Source organism: Cupressus sempervirens, chromosome 7 (genome assembly GCF_028749045.1).
Source record: "Cupressus sempervirens isolate cs-2001-9-10 chromosome 7, ASM2874904v1, whole genome shotgun sequence".
Taxonomy (NCBI): domain Eukaryota; kingdom Viridiplantae; phylum Streptophyta; class Pinopsida; order Cupressales; family Cupressaceae; genus Cupressus; species Cupressus sempervirens.
This window is the reverse complement of record NC_143124.1, coordinates 358,425,490-358,440,119: the sequence shown is the minus strand read 5'-3', so window position 1 is coordinate 358,440,119 and position 14,630 is coordinate 358,425,490. Positions and strand designations below refer to the sequence as shown.

General features: G+C 33.3%; 1 pseudogene; it reads left to right on the top strand.

Moving 5' to 3' along the window:
* The first annotated feature begins 9,985 nt into the window (after nt 1–9,985).
* Nucleotides 9,986–13,532, top strand: LOC149546950 ((R)-mandelonitrile lyase-like pseudogene; annotated as a pseudogene).
* The last annotated feature ends 1,098 nt before the right edge of the window (nt 13,533–14,630 follow it).

The window sequence follows — 14,630 nt, the reverse complement described above, 5'->3', positions numbered from 1 at the left end:
ATGCAAAGTATAAGTGTAAACTTCTAAACACAAGACTTTTAATTTCAAACCCCTTACAAGGTAATACAAGACAAAGATGATAAAATCCCCTCCAGAAGAATAACAAGTGACTAGAAGTTATCAAAGCCATGAAAAGAGTTATGATCCCATCTACCATCTTCAGAATGATGAACTTATAAAAAGAATCCAAATCAAGAAAAAGTACCAGAGATTGTTACCAAGAACTTTATGAAGAAATCATAATATGATTTGAAAGAGCTAAACATAAGGTTAATTAATGCCACTACCCAGAATTTAACAATTTTAGGTTGACAAGGCATAGCCAGGCGAAAAGAAAAGAGAAAAAGTTTCCAAACACAATACTTTAATGGAAAAATAAAACCCGCTTCATAATATTGAGAAAAATGATCCTCTATCAAAAGGCTAGCAGCTTTTTTTCTCTCCATCTAAACCGCACACAAGAAAATGACAATAGGAATGACATTGAAAATGGTGCATTTCTGGAATAACTGGATGCTACTGCTCCCAAATAATAAGATCCAATGATGCAGAAAAATAAGAAAAAATGTTACACATTAGAGGAAAGGCATGAAAACCAGCAGATTGGAATAAGATTTTTCCAACCTCTAGATGTTGTATGATCACGCTGATGACAAGACACAATATTTTGTTGATTGATAGTGAGGTTCATACAAGTAAAAAAGCATGGCTAAGTCATTAGCAATATCAAAAGAACAACAAAGTAAGGTTACAACGAATCGGTGTGTTTACAATGTTGTTCATTACATTAGAGAGGGGCCTCTAATTTGGATACCCTAACTATCACAGTTCTTCGCTATGTATTTTGCTATTTTATTTTCTTAATGTAACTCATGCATGTAATACAGCATATCTTCTATCCACAAGCATCCGAGTTTCATTTATTTCATATATAGGAACCTCCAATGATCTTAGCTTTCAAAGCATAATGTTCTAATATCTACATAGTTGTGATATTCCTATCAGGATTTATTATTTAATTGTGTAGTTTTTGACTCAAACTCATTGACCCATGTATCATGAGTGGTGATTCACAGATGAATCCATCTCTCATGAGAATAAATGGAACACTTAGCACTTACTGGATCTAGGTGATGCTCACAGAGGTGAAGCACTGGGACTTCCCGGGAGGTCACCCATCCCAATACTACTCCAGCTCGAGTGCACTTAACTATGGAGTTTCCTCTATGGTTAAACACACTCTGCTTGCAACCCCATTTGCAAAACCTTCACCAAGTGTTGTGCCTTATGAACCATTCATTGGAAAACCCCTGTGGAAAATATCATCTGCTAAGCATGTTACTAATCCACATTTAGCATCATAATTACCACCTCTTACACTCTATGATATTAAGTATCATCGTGTAATCATTAATAACAAATTATAAGAAGTCTCTGGAATGAGATACTTGCCAAATGCAAACTGCTCAACATAACATATAGGATCCATGTTATAAAAATACAGCAAATCACAGATACCACATCATAGAACATATGAAATCACCAACAATGCCATAAGACAATGAAACCATCTGTTCATGTAAATGTAACCAAGCATCATTGTGGAGTTATTACACAAGTATGGTCATCAATGAAACAAGTAAAATCCACTATCTATGCCAGCAGCGGCTTCACATAAACAGCAGAATATAACCGTAGCCACTCATCAATAAAATGCAAACACCAAAGAATAGTTTGAGAGTAGTCATATGGTAGAATACACTAGAATAATCTGACAGTAGTCATATGGTAAGTATACAATAGGTCTATCTCAGATCATAACAAACAACATGCTAAAAGAACAGCAATTCAAAACATTGAAAGGACACCATCCAGCATGCCATCAACACTCAAATTGTTTGAAGCAACAATGAGACAATTCTTATTCCAATCAGGGCACACAAAGATCCACATCCAAAATAACATATTAGAGAAAACAAATGGGAACGACATGACAGAAGGTGTTAGTGATAGGATCCATTAAATCTGATCTATAACTTGTAATAGCACTTGTAGATATTTATGTGTCTTCCAAGTTTTTATATGAATGAATATATATATGAAATAAAGAGGCATGTCTTTTGAAGAGACATGTCTCTTTAATATATTAACCTACATTAGTTATAGTTATAATAAAAGTAATATATTCTCAATATATTATAATGGTTATATATATATAACATAAGTTAAATTATTCCATATATAATATCTGCCATATATTATTTATATATCTCATATATATAATATAATTTATTCGACAGAATTATAACATTAACACTCCCTCTTAATGAAGAAGGATAAAACACATAGATATTATACCATAGGTAATATTTCAAAAATAATACGTATAGGAAATCTTTGATCAGAAGATTTCTAGAATATGATATCATGTAAGTATTGGCCTATCAGAATATCAACATATGATATTCATCAATTACTATTTGATATCATATTTGGTAACATGAGCATTGGCCTATCAGAATATCAATCAAATGATATTCACCAAATACTCCGAGTAATGGCCTATTAGAACATCAACTAAATGATATCCACCAAGTACTCAATGTGGTAATGGCCTATCAAAATATCAGGGCATGATATACACCAAGTACCGAAAATATATCTATACAAACAACTTGTAGATAATCAAATTAATGATATCAACCGCCTACTTGTTGATTTACAAGATAAAGCCCTTACATGAAACACTTTCGCAAAAATGAATCATGCTACAAGTTATTATAAGGACGTCACTTTACAACAACTTCTCCTAATACAAGTGATAATCATTTAGAAGTCGTCACTTCTTCATGATGTACACAGGGGACAGGCTCATACATGTATGACATCAAAAGTTCCCATGAAGTCTCCATGAATACTGTCATGTGGTGTTGTCACAACATTCACCATAAAACATGTCAGAGAATAAGGTTTCTCCCTCTTAGTTTGATATCACCTTTTCTGACCTCTTAGCAAAAGGTTCTTTCCGATGAAGTGTCAAACTTCCTCTGAATCTGTTATCATCCTTCTAACCTCTTGGTAACAAGTCATGTAATGCTTCCCTAGTTCAATAGGTATCCTAATAGCATAAGGTCTTCCAGCCTACAAACATGAGACTTTATCCCATGAATCATAGTCCTATAGCTGTTATAGTTTCTGACTAGTGGAGAATCCATCAACAAGGTCTACTCCTTCTGAACCAAGATCATCAAAAGTTTGATTGAAGCATTTTATTTTCTGCTCCCTCTCTTTCACCAAGGTTGCCTCTAGTGAACTGTCAGACTCCCTCTCATAATGTCAATCATTAAGGATATTCACTTCAAAAGACTCAAATTATCCAACTTGATCATCAGATGATTAATGAATCCTAAATCACAGCTTCTTTGAAGCTACTATCATAAGATTGAGTCTGCACAATATTTGGTAGCATGCCTAATGTACCAATCTTCTTTTCCTGCAAGAACATCCTCAGAGACAAAGGAAAAGATCAAGGCAAATAGCTCTTTATAGTACACAAAAAACTAATAGAGAGATAAATGTAATACACAAAAATAATAAATGTTTATCGCATATGCATCCTTAATACAAATTGCGTTGAATCCCTCTATTATTATTCTATCTGATCAAAGAGCAGTTTTCCATATTATAATATCCAAGTGTGGATAAGTCTTCCCGCTCTCTCGTCTTCCTAATGAGTGTGACCACCTTCTCATATTTTGTATTTAGACTCATAAGTCACTAGCCAGAGAACATGCATTATGCCAATTCATAAATACTTTCTTTACAAATTATGCCACTTTATTATCAATACTATTTGTGCCTTCATAAACCTTGTCATTAATTGTTAATGGTTTAGACATAACCATTATTGTTAGATATTCTTGACTCCTCTTAGTTTGACCTGCATGTAGTCACAAAGGCTGGCCCACACATCTTTCACCACCTAAACTTAATAATTTTCTTTATGTTCTAGAGTAATTTCCACTGGTCGATATCATTAATTAAAGTCATTGTTAAATATGATTCAGCGCTGAAAACATAATATTTCCCTTATGGCGGTCTCAATGCATGCACATAATATATTGGTGAGTCCCAGCTCTCCTAGCAGCAGAACACACACAGGCTGAGCGCATGTACCAAAAGAATATCCCTTATTGCACACACCCAATCGAGTATGTAGCTGTAAGCACTTTCAGCAGAGGCCTGCAATCTGCAGTTGTCACCTCTTTCGACATTCGCAGCCCAAGTTCTTTGTTCCATCTCCAATGTGAGGGTCTCTCAGCAGTAATCTTTGTAACCAAACAAGAGTTGTCTTTATCACAACATTGCAGCCACAAACTCTGTGATAACTTCTCCTTTAGAATTTGCGATATCAACCATCGTAGCAGCCTCTGGATAGCCATATCGTGGATGATAAGGGGTGATGTTGGAGTGTCTATTATGCTGTGTATAAATTATTACAGCCATCATAACAATGAACAATATGATCTGCTGAGTCATTCATGCCCAAATGCATCGTAAGCCTTAATTATTTGTTGGTTAAATGTTTGCTGATACGTGTTGACCATTAATCATAATAAGTCAATGCCGTGACGATTGTTTGTTACTGGGATGATTAAAATCTTTAATCGTAATATAATTTTGATTCCATCCCAAGACATAGTTGCAGATATATATATCTGCTCAATAACCAATTGCAATACTCGCATGTTCACATACCAATATAATGAAATTCCTGAATATTTACTCCTGCTCTTTCTATAGATAATATTCATTCACGGGTGGATTTTATATCTCGTATCCCTGATTCTATTATCTGGTATTACCAACTTACAGTAGCAAGAGCAGATAGAGAGGTAAAACTTTTTGTATTGAACTTTTGTTAAAACACACCCATCAAGTATCGGGTAAGACTGGCGAATGTTTATAATGGTGACATATTATTCCTTATTGGGACTAGTCTCCATCTGTCATTCCTCTTTTTTTTTTACATTCAAATCACTTGAAGGTTCTTATACAGAGCACATCCCTTCTATGCAGTCTCAACCTGCAGTTCCAGTAAAGTAAAGGCAACCCTTTGACTCTATAACCATAGATCCATCATCACTGATGTTAATCTATTATAAACTCTTAGCAATAGTTATACGATCACAGACAGGTGGGGCACCTACTCTGATACCATGTTAGTGATAGGATCCATTAAATCTGATCTATAACTTGTAATAGCACTTGTAGATATTTATGTGTCTTCCAAGTTTTTATATGAATGAATATATATATGAAATAAAGAGGCATGTCTCTTGAAGAGACATGTCTCTTTAATATATTAACCTACATTAGTTATAATTATAATAAAAGTAATATATTCTCAATATATTATAATGGTTATATATATATATAACATAAGTTAAATTATTCCATATATAATATCTGCCATATATTATTTATATATCTCATATATATAATATAATTTATTCGACAGAATTATAACATTAACAGAAGGCATACTCCCATGTTTATACCATTGAGGATATTCTTGGAACAATTCCATTAAGAATTTGCAACTGTGAAGCTCATCTTCTCATTTACCAAAGAGTAACATTTTAACCAAAACTATTATGCAACATAAACCTGATATTGAGGGAAAAAAAAAAATTGTACCAAGGATTTCAGTAACAAAAAAAGGCCCTTTGACCAGCTTGAGTATTTGCTTGAATCAGTACTAGAATGGAGAGAGTGTTGAGGAAGCAGGTCAGCTTCTAAAATACATTTTACATAGAAGAGCTTCTAATGCCTTCAAACAGATTTAAAATGAAAAGATACACATCTTAGAAAACCAACTGCTTGTAAAATCAAGCTGCCTGGAAAAATCTGGGCCTGATTCAAATTTACCTACCAGTGACAAACATTGGAGAAGAGAGAACCTTTCCTGTCAATTTAATCCTTCCGCTGTTGTCTTTAAAATTGGGATCATCATATGAGAGCACAAAATTATGCAGTTGTAGTATAGGCCCATAGGGACATAAGTCCTCTGCAAAAAGATTCTAAATATTAGTAGTCTACTAAGAAAGAAAGAATTTGTATTGATGCCTACAACTAGGCAAGCTAGGTCATTGGAGCTCACAACTACAGCCACTTGCAATAGAAAGGTAATAACGTGGAACACAGTACCAAGACAAAACTATAACATTAGAACACCAAAAGTACAGCAGACAAATCCCCATGGAGAGAAAACCATAGCAAAAATGTAAAGTACAAATGTAAACTTGTAAACACAAGACTTTTAATTTCAAACCCCTTACAAGCTAATACAAGACAAAGATAATAAAATCCCCTCCAGAAGAATAACAAGTGACTAGAAGTTATCAAAGCCATGAAAAGAGTTACGATCCCATCTACCATCTTCAGAATGATGAACTTATAAAAAGAATCCAAATCAAGAAAAAGTAGCAGAGATTGTTACAAAGAACTTTAAGAAGAAATCATGATATGATTTGAAAGAGCTAAACATAAGGTTAATTAATGCCACTACCCAGAATTTAACAATTTTAGTTTGACAAGGCAAAGCCAGGCAAAAGGAAAAGAGAAAAAGTTTCCAAACACAATACTTTCGTGGAAAAATAAAACCTGCTTCACAATACTGAGAAAAATGATCCTCTATCAAAAGGCTAGCAGCTTATTCTCTCTCCATCTAGAAGCACACAAGAAAATGACAATAGGAATGACATTGAGAATGGTGCATTTCTGGAATAACTGGACGCTACTGCTCCCAAATAATAAGAGCCAATGATGCAGAAAAATAAGAAAAAATGTTACACATTAGAGGAAAGGCATGAAAACCAGCAGATTGGAAGAAGATTTTTCCAACCTCTAAATGTTGTATGATCATGCTGATGACAAGACACAATATTTTGTTGATTGATAGTGAGGTTCATACAAGTAAAAAGGCATGGCTAAGTCGTTAGCAATATCAAAAGAACAACGAAGTAAGGTTATGACAAATCGGTGTGTTTACAATGTTGTTCATTACATTAGAGAGGGGCCTCTAATTTGGATACCCTAACTATCACAGTTCTTTGCTATGTATTTTGCTATTTTATTTTCTTAACGTAACTCATACATGTAATACAGCATATCTTCTATCCACAAGCATCCGAGTTTCATTTATTTCATATATAGGAACCTCCAATGATCTTAGTTTTCAAAGCGTAATGTTCTAATATCTACATAGTTGTGATATTGCTATCAAGATTTATTATTTAATTGTGTATTTTTTGAGTCAAACTCATTGACCCATGTATCATGAGCAGTGATTCACACATAAATCCATCTCTCATGAGAATAAATGGAACACTTTAGCACTCATTGGATCTAGGTGATGCTCACAGAGGTGAAGCACTAGGACTCCCTGGGAGGTCACGCATCCTAATACTACTCCAGCTCGAGTGCGATTAACTATGGAGTTTCCTCCATGGTTAAACCCACTCTGCTTGCAACCCCATTTGCAAAACCTTCACCAAGCGTTGTGCCTTATGAACCATTCATTGGAAAGCCCCTGTGGAAAATATCTCCTACTTATCTACATAGTTCTCAATGCTTCCAAAGTGGTCTTCGTTCTCTCACCCTTGGTTTCTATAGTTTTCTACCAAAATTTCTTCTGCCATCCCATATGCTGGCTTGAGAGCACTTTCAGGGAGTCTTCTGTGTCCTCCTGATGAGAGATTTGGAACAATAGATGCTGGTTTATGGCTAGATATTCTCTGTTGAAGTAATAGTGCAACTGGTTTCTTGGTTGATTTCCTGTATGGTAAGATCTCTTTGGCAAGCATGCTACTAATTGTAGTGGAAGGAAAAGTGCCATAGCTGTGACTAATTTCTGTTAATCATCTGCTAAGATCATGGCTAGACCACCCTTGTTTTCCACCTCCATTTTCTTACTGCCTTGGCTAACTCGTGTCAGTGTTGAGACAGTGTACCATCTTTCATTTCAGTTTGGAAGCTTCAAAAGAATCTAGATAGGTATTTTCTGCATCATTTATAGAAACTAAAGTGCTATCAATGCTGCCCCAATCCCCAGGAGGGTACATGTTTGATTGGTTAAAATTTGAGAAGTCTATGGCCATACCCTGTATTGTCTTGGCATTACCCAAAATAACATTTGACCTTAGTTGTCTGTTTAATTGTGGTTGCTGCAACAGTGAAAATACATGGAGTTGTCTTCAGCGTTCACAACCATAGATGATCAGGTCCTTTGTTTCCATCAGAACAAACAACTAGAATCCCTTTCTATGTAGCTCGGAAAGCTCCAATGGCTATTGGGTTCGATGTATACTCAAAAAGAGGTGTTGATAATCCAAGCAAGAGAGACATGATATTCAGTCCATCGTTAACTATATTGTCAAGTGCACCCCAAATGTTTGAACTTAGACACCCTTTTTCAGTAAACAAGGTACAGTTCTCATCTGGAGGAGGTTGATCCACCTCTGACAGTTTCCTTGGCGAGCCATGTTAGTTTGCTTTTCAATAATTGCATTTATACCTGCAGTAGAGGCAGTGTGGACACCATGGCATTTAGATCTTTTACTGTTATGGATTTAGTGAATATGAATTTTGATTGAGATGATTCTTTGTTATTCATGTGCTAATTAAGGTCCTCTTGCAATTGGCAACAATAAAATCTTTGCCCTGTATGCATGCATCTCTTTACCAACGAGTAATAGCGGTAATGCTGCTTCAAGCAATACACTTGTATCTAGAATTTCTATGACGGCATCTTGATTGGAAGAAGACATATTTGGATAGTTTGAAGGACGAGCAGGGTTCTATTGCAGAAAATCTTATGACAGTTGTATGAAGCTCAGAAACTGGACCAAGGATTCGTGGTATAATGAAGAATCCTTATTTTCAAAAACTGTTACTCCAAATTCTTTTTGTCACCCCTCGAATATCCACCCAATATCTTGCTATATAAATCCCACCTCAGCCCACGGAAAACACCTTCCCCTTATTTAGACTCTGTATTTTCTTTTTTCCCATTTTAAACCCTCCAATATAAACGCACTTAGTATATTGGCCGTGATCAGGGAAAACTGATTTGACTTTTGATTTTCCAACCAGTGCATTAGCTGATTGACCGGTTAACATTGCTTAGAGTCCAATAAAAGTATAGGTGTAGCTACTCATAAGCGATGGTTCTGCTTATTTGTGACTGTGGAGCATAGCCACCTGGACCAGCCTCTATCTTTCTATAATAAAAGACCACATCCATTCGAGAAGGTTAGACTATTATATAGATTTTCGGCCTTATGAAGAACCATATCAATAAGAAGTGTCTTACCTGCTTTTCATTCCTCAGTATATCCCGAGATCAGTGATGTCTAAGATCTGCATTTTGTCAAACGGTTCACATGTGTCCGCTATCTGACCACATTTTGCATGAAAGTAAAAACTTTGAATACTCTCGTGCTTTGTCCACAAGTTTTTGTCTCAATAATTTAATCCTCTTCTCTTTACGCAAGGCCTTGTCTATCCGCAGTTCTATTTTCAAACATCGACATCTCAATCACTTACATAGATTCTCAGAGCAAATATTTTAATATATCAACCTCCATCTGCTTAGTTAATTACTTGCAAAGCGGAGTCTTCTAGGGTTCCCTCCATTTTAAAGATTCCCAATCAAAATAAGCTTTGTTCTGCAGGAGAAGCTGTTCCGCGTAAGTTCATTTTCTGGCTTTTACGGCCAAACACCTTCCCGAAGCTTAAGTCAAATTTAACCCGAAGATTAGTTTAATTTTATCTATCATTCATTTTGTTTGCCTGACTTGCTTCTGTTTTGAAGGTACCTTTATTAATCATAGATATGTTAATTATTGTCAACAATCTTGGAGAAAACAGCTCGATGTTGTTTCCAAATGCCACCGATAGTGTTCACATTTAACCTGTCTAAAATCCGGAATCCCTTCGATCCTTTATGACATTTGATGCTGAAAAGGCAGTTGCAAGAACATACGATTACATTGTTGTTGGAGAAGGTTCAGCTGGGTGTCCCGTCGCAGCAACTCTTTCACAGCACTACTCTGTTTTGGTGTTCGAGAGGGGAGACTCTCCTTGTGGAGATCCCGATGTGGAAGACTTCAAAGGGCTTTTCAAGCTTTTGGGGGATCCCAAAGATTACCCTTATGTAGCAGAGGGTTTTGTCTCAGAGGATGGAGTGCAGTTGGCAAGGGGGAGAGTTCTTGGAGGTGGAACAGCCATTAATGGTGGATTCTACAGCAGGGCGAGCTCTGAATATGTTCGGAAAATGAAGTGGGATGGGAAACTTGTAAACGAGTCATATGAATGGGTGGAGAAGTTAAATGTCTTCAAAACGCACAAGCTTTTTCTTGGAGTTCTGCCTTCAAGGACGGGCTTCTTGAAGCAGGAGTTGCTCCTTACAATGGATATTGTTTGGATCATTTGGAAGGCAACAAGATCAGTGCTTCAATTTTTGACGAGAATGGGAAGAGACATACAGCCGCAGATCTTCTCCAGTATGCAAATCCAAGAAATATTGTTCTTCTTCTCAATGCTACTAACAGAGTACTCTTCAATTTGGAATCAGGTAATCATAGATATTTTATTTCTAGAATTCCCCGAGATCATCTTGAAGCGTGTAATAGGAATTGGTGTAGAAATTAACTTGTTTATTGTGATCAAAGTTCTCTGCTTAATTAATGTTAGACGGAGAGGCCAAGTTATTGATTTAAATATGATATAATTTAACAAGTCAAATAATTAGGGGAGAATATTCGTAGTTTTAGAAATTTTAGAATTTTTTTTTTGTTATTAATTTAAGATTTAATGTAATTTAAATTGCCACATTTTTATTAAATTTAGATCTAAAATATTTAAAATCGTTTAATAATTTATTTTATTAAAAAAATTAAATTCAAAGATTCACCACAATATTTGATATATGATTAGATTTGATTCACCTAAATATTATATATTATCAAACAAATTAAAATTAATCGACTAATAATTATCATAATTATTAGTTATTTTAGGGATATATTAACAATATTTAGTTTTCACTATTGATTTAAAATATAATGTAATTATCTTCATAATTTCCATGAGATAAAACATGTTCAATTTTGATTTGTAATATTCCATGACGATTAGCAAACTTCCTATTGTTATTGAGATTATATTTTCGACTCAAAAATTATGATTCCAAAATAATCGCCAATGTAAATAATATTTAACATAGAAAAATAAGAGATTTGCCTATAAAAATAATTTGATTTTTCAAAATAATGAAAGATTTGCCAATAATTTATATCTTTTTCTGGAGGGGGTTTCTTAAAGTTTACCTCGGGGGAGAGGAACCACTAGTCATGAGGGCTAACTTCGTCAACATGTAGCCGCTACATGGGATATTATAAGACTTTCATTTTTTTTAGAAATGTAAAATGGACATTAAACTACCTACAACTAAGGTTTGAAGTTGTGACTCATCGCACAACTCGTTAAAATAGTGCACCTAGTGAGATGTGTCAAAAAATGACTTTTTAAATATTTGACCAAAGATGAATCTAAAAATATCTAATAATTGAATTTTAAATTATCATTTGTTGTTAACGGAATATTGTATAACTATATGAAATGTAACATATATGTAACTTAAATGGACTAGATAGTTATTATTAATCATAAATATTTGTAATATATAACTTTTATATATAACATAAAATGACAAATACTTCAACAAAAAGAATTATTAGCTACATTATAAAAATAACACATTATTATATAAAATACAACCTATAATCAACACAAAGGGACCATTAGTTGAACACAAAAACTTTTTGACAATCTCACACATTTCATAAGAAAATTCAAGACATTTATTAGTGTTCACCTTTTATATTTGTGATGAGACATATTATTGATATGATTTACTTTATTCATATACATTCCTACCCTAATAATTGTATACATAAGAGTAGTATTTGTACACTAAGATATCAATGTTTATTTAATTGAGTATATTATGTTTTGAGTGACACACATATATGAAATAGCTATGATATTTTATTGGAGACAAAAAGTTATTTATTTCACTCATTAACGAATTCATATGTTTATGTTTTTTATAATATTTATAAGTTTTCATGTGTTCAAGTATTGATATATTTAGATCAATTAATTACAATATATAGTTAAAATGTGTTGGAAGATTGGACTCTATGTTCACGATAGGGTGATCGACTATTGGACCTCGCTCAACTATTGGGTCCTCTCCCTTATATATTAATTATATATTTTATTAGCGCCTAAAAGTGGTAATTAGTTGTTTAGTTTTTTACCTTATTTAAATTAAATAATAAGTATATTCATATTTCTTATTAGACCGCTCTTCTAATCTCTAGATTAATATTACTTTATTGTTTTGTGACTTTTGAAAAAAAAATGTTGACATGGTCATATATTATAGAATATCTTTATATTTTAGTGTTTTACATTAACAATTTTATTTATGTGTATGTATTGAATATTGAAAAAAAAATTCTTGCAGGAAATCTTAAGGTTAGTGGAGTGGAATTTACAATCAATAATGATGGTCAATCATATCAAGTACTACTAAACCAACTGTCCACCAATAGCGAGGTGATTTTGTTTGCAAGAAGCATAGGGAGTCGTCAACTTCTCCTTTTAAGAAGAATCAGTCCAAGAGAACAACTTAAAAAACTAAATATTACCATTCTCCTAGACACACCCTCAATAGGAAAAATAATCAAGATAACCCTAGTGTGAGTTTTAGCGTAGAATCTCCAAAACCACTTGAATTTGCTTATGGACAAGTAGTGGGAATCTTAGACAATTCACAACTATATATTGAAGGTTCTAGTTATTTCAAACAAAAAGCCACAAATATATAATATTCAGGTCTTGTTGCAAGTAAGGTGGCATTTCCCTTGTCAAGGGGCGAGCTTTGGCTTAGAAGCATAGATCCCCATGATAATCCTTATGTTCGTTACAATTACTATTCACACCCTTCAGATTTAGAAAAATGTATGTTTTGTGTTAAAGTACTAGTTAATCTAAGTATGTCATCTTCTATTCAACAATTTATGTTTACTAATAATAGGCATCTAAAATCACATAAATTCATTGGGGTGTCATTGCCACAAAATCAAACAAATGATTATGCCTTGGCCAAGTTTTGCAAAGATACACTAGGGACATATTACCATTACTATGGAGGATGTCAATTTGGTTTGGTGGTAAATAAGAAGTATCAAGTGAAAGGTGTTGGAAATCTGAGGGTTGTGGACAACTCAATTTATAAGGATTCCCCTAGTACCAATCCACAAGCCACTACTATGATGCTTGGAAGGTATTCACAATTATTAAAAATTAATCTAATATTATTTATTTTTCAAGGTTCTCAAGTTAGAACATTTATAAAGAAATTAGATTATGCAATTATGCAAGTATATGGGAATTAATATCCTTTGCAAGTGTACATGTAATACCTACCCCTACTTGACTTTTCTGATTGGTTTTGACTAGATCCTTTTAGGCTTGTTTTATGATTATGTTTTATGATTATCGGTGCTTGGTTACCAGATTTGATTAAATGTTATTTTATACTTAGTTTATATATATATATATATATATATATATATATAAGTTATCTCATGATTGTTTCAATGATGATATATATGTTCATTTAGTGGCTTTTAGTTATTTAGTTATTTAATGATGTTAGTTAGATGAACTATTTATATGTGTTTCTATGGATACTTACCCCATACTGCATGTGTATGGTGTGCGCGTATGTTTTCTTTATGTGTGGCATTTCTGATTTGGTTGAGAAAGGGAGTCGTAGTCACCTACTAGTCGAGATCTACACGATGCACCACTTCTTGCCATTGTTTGTTTAGTTTAGAATATAAGTGTTTTTACATGTGTGGATTTTATGTAGATTGCAGGTACCAGGTATCAACTTTCCTGAATTGCTAGGATGAGCGTACCCTATCACAGTATTTCATTCGTATAAGCGGGGAGATAACTCTTGAGTCCAAATCCTAAACCTTGAGTCAATTGTCCTAGAAAATAGGACAAGTATCTAAGTTAGTTTAACCTTTCTGAATTTGTTAAGTGACGTGAATTCATGATTTGTACCCTGGAGTTTGATTATGTTCTTTGTCTTTAGTTGAGTTGTCATATTTTGTTTTGTGGGTTTATGATGATTTTCTATTATAATTAAATCAAATTAAAAGATAATTTAATGATTTAATTTAATAGAAATTTTATAAAGAAAATTCAGTATTTAATTATATTTAATTAATTGAGAAATTAATTAAATAAAAGAAATAAATTTAAAAGATTATATTAAAGTTCTATTTTTTTGACGTATTTATATTAATTTAATTTAATGATAATTTTTTAGGAGTTTTATTTTAATAATAAACTCTAAATAATGTTATTAATTAAATTAATAAATATACTATTAAAAACACTTCAAAAATTAATTAAAGAGAGAAAGCTAATTATTTAAATAAAGATATTTTATAATTAAATATCTAAAAGTTGGTGCATGA